Source organism: Petaurus breviceps, unplaced genomic scaffold (assembly GCF_028583685.1).
Source record: "Petaurus breviceps papuanus isolate PSGF00001 unplaced genomic scaffold, PetGlider_PUasm1.0 91133, whole genome shotgun sequence".
Taxonomy (NCBI): Eukaryota; Metazoa; Chordata; class Mammalia; order Diprotodontia; family Petauridae; genus Petaurus; species Petaurus breviceps.
In genome coordinates this window covers 28,817,858-28,821,451 of record NW_027187419.1, presented here as the reverse complement: position 1 = coordinate 28,821,451, position 3,594 = coordinate 28,817,858, and positions in this window count along the sequence as shown.

The following is a 3,594-nucleotide window of genomic DNA, read 5'->3' as shown; positions in this document are numbered from 1 at the left end:
ATCCTGTCTTTGCTTAAAGACCTTCAATTTGGGGAAATTAATTACTGCAGAGATCTAAGCAGAGAATGGATACTAAGTCTCTCAGAGTTTAAAAGGAAATGGATAGTGAAGAGAAAGACAAGGTACATGTAAAGTACCTGTTTAAGAAGTTGGACAGTACAAGGGTGGAAAAAATATGTGATAGTGGTGGGAAAGGGTTTTAAGGTCCTGATCTACTTTAGGAAATTTTTACTGATTTTTTTTCCTAAATTTTAACTTGGGAGAACTAAAGTCTTCTGAAATTCAAAGAAAGTATGTGTCCTTGAGGATAAGACTTCTTTCTTTTTGGCCCGTGTATCTAGGGGCAGACTTATTCCTTCAGTTACAAATAACTACATAACTTAAAATTAGATAATCTTAGATACTGCCAAAATCTACTCTGGTATAGCTGCAAGGGGCTTTGAACCAGAACAAAAGGTAAGCTAGAGAGACTAGGTTAGTTTTCACCTAGTTAGCCCACATTCCTGTATTCATTATGAATAGCCATTAGCAGCAAAGCCTGATTGCTTTGGTGTTATTTTTTGACCCAGTAAAAAAAAAAAACCTGTCTCCTTACAGTGTCTTGCACTTACATAGCAACTTACAATTTACAAAGCATTCTTCCCTTAAAAACCTTGAGAACTAGTTCAGGTGACATTGTAACCCGATTTTTCAGATGGAAACACTAAGGAACAGAATGGTCATGACTTGCCTAAGGTCACACAATAAATGTTAGAACCAGCATTCTAAAGCACATTTTCTGACTCTGTATTGATTGCTCTTTTAATCACACCAGGCTCTCTTTACTGTCAGGTACGCCATTCAAAACCTACCTTTCAGGTCTCTGGGTAGAAAACTGTTTGGTCTATTTAATTATTAATGGAGGGAGGAGTGGTGGTGGTGGTGGTGGTAAGTAAGGCAGGCTTGGCATAGAGGGCAGTGACGGAAAATTTATTTGGTTACTGGCATTTTTATGGTGTTGAATATAAGTCATACTCATAACTAACCAACCATCACTGGATTGTTTATTAATATTAATAATACAAGTCATATTAATGATGAAGTATTTGAAGTGGACAAACCTAGTGGATAAAAATTACAACCAGGCAAAACCAAATTGTAAACTTTTCTATTAGATAAATGTTTATAAAGTACTTTGAAGATGAAAAGCCATCAGAATGTGCCAAATGAAACCCAGTTTTATAATCTTTTCCCACTTGTAATATTTGTCTGCTAACAAGGCATTGGTCTCCTGTCCTCTGGTGAGTTAAAAGGGGCTTTTTTTTTTTAACAGATACTGCTTTGGAAAATTTTATAAAGGGTTTTCACTGCTTAATAATTACATAGGACACCTTGGACTAATCCATAGAACAATCTATATTCGGGGCAACTAATAAAACCACCTACTTCCCCAAATCCTACCTTGTTGATTTGTGGCATCTCTGCCCACAAAGCTTCCTTGGTTGTGGTAGAGGCCACACATGGTTTCCCAGGTGAGCATCTTTGCTCTGTACTACACTGGAGGCTTAGCAACTTGGTTTTTCTGCTACCCTGGATACACCTAGACCCTCCCAGAAAGTTTCTCAGGAGCCATGTGACTTTTGTATACAATACAACGATTTTTCTTGCAAATACCTAGTCTGAGGATGGAAACCCACTTAAGGAAGGTATGTTTTACAGGGAGGCCAGAGCTATACAGGGAGGGTATATATAATAGAAAACCAATCAGTTAATAAGTATTGCAGCTAGGTAGTGCCGTAGATAAGACTTGGAATCAGGAAGACCTCAGTTCAGATATTGCCTCAGATGCTTAGTAGTTGTGAGACCCTGAGTAAATCACTTTATTTCTTGAAACCTTGGTTTCTTCATCTACAAAATAGTAATGAGCTAGCATTTCTATATTGCCTGCTATGCCACGCACCGTGCTTTATAAATGTTATCTCATTTTATCTTCCCCACAATCCTGGTACTGTGATTATCCTTATTTTACTAATGAGGCAAACAGAGATTAAATGGCCTGCCCAAAGTTACACAGCTGGTGAGTATCCAAGACAGGATTTAAACCTAGGTTTTCCTGACTCCAGGCTCAGTGTTCTATCCACTGGGGATAACAATAGCCTCTCACTCTCAGAGTTGTTTTGAGGATAGAATGAGATAATATTTGTAAAGTGTTTTGCAAACCTTAAGGCTCTATATAAATGCTTAATATTATTAATGTTATTACTCTTCATGTATCAGGCATAGTGCTAGGTGCTGGAGATACAAGGACTCCCAGACCATCCCTGTCCTCGAGAAGCTTACATGCTACTAGAAGAGATAGCATGTACTTATTTAGATACATACAGAATACAAAAAAGTAAATCCATGGTCTCTTAGAGAAAGCAAGCATCAGAAGCTGGAGGAGGGGGGAGGGGTTGGGAGAGGCTTCATGTGGAAAGTGATACTTGAGCTGAATCTTGAAGAAAGTGAGGGATTCCAAGAGGCAGAGGTGAAAGAGGGAATGCAATCCAGGCATGGGAACCAGCCAGCACAAAGACATAAGGTTCCCAATCTGTGTAGTGAGCACAAGACAAGCCATCCTTTCTCCCATTTCCACAGAATGAAAATCTGATTCCTCCCATTTCAAAGCAGGAGGTGGCAGAGACATGGAAGGAAATGATGGGACTTGGATGCCGGGGAAGAAAATGGCAAGGAGCCAAGTTTGCTTGAGCTCTATTTATATCCTATATACCAAAGGGTTCTTAACATGAAGTCCACAGATAGATGGAGGAGTCCACAGATAGACTTTAGAGGGACTGGGAATATATTTTTGGTAGTTTAATAACTGTTTTTCAATATAATTGGTTTCCTTTATAATCTCACAATTTTTATGCATTTAAAGACATTCTGAGAAGGGGGGCATAGATGACACCAGATTGCCAGTGACACAAAAAAAAAGATTAAGAACCTACACATCCTTGCCCATCAGCCTTTCCTTCCCATATGTAACTTAGAGTTATGACAGGAGTAGAGCTGTACTGTTTCTGGATTTAATATCCTGTATGCTTAGTGTGGGCACTACACAAGACGTCTTATGTGATAAGAATGTGTTGCAATGAACTAGGGAAGCATTTGGATTTTTGGACCAGGGTTTCTGATACAAAAAAAATGATGGTCACTTGGCCAGAAATGGGAAAGGAGACATCTAAAGAAGGCTGGGAAGAATGTAAATGCCCAGAAACTTGCAGATTTGATCAAAAGGACTTCCAGGTAAAAATGAATGGGAAGAGAGAAGACTAGCTATATTTTTGTGCTAAGCCTGATGTTGTAGAAGCAGCAGATGTGAGATAGGAAGAAAAGGCCCAGTGATTCACAGAAGTAGTAGCCAAGAAGAGGGAGCCATAATACGGCTCATGGCCTTAGATGACAATACACTATTTTAAAAAATATTAGTATTTTGCTCTGCATTTAGGCACATCTGCTAGAAACAATTTTATTTAATTTATCATTATTTTACATTTAAGGTGTTTCTAGCTGAGAGGGAGTTAAGGGGGAGAGAGAGAGAGAGAGAGACAGAGAGAGAGAGAGAGAGAGAGA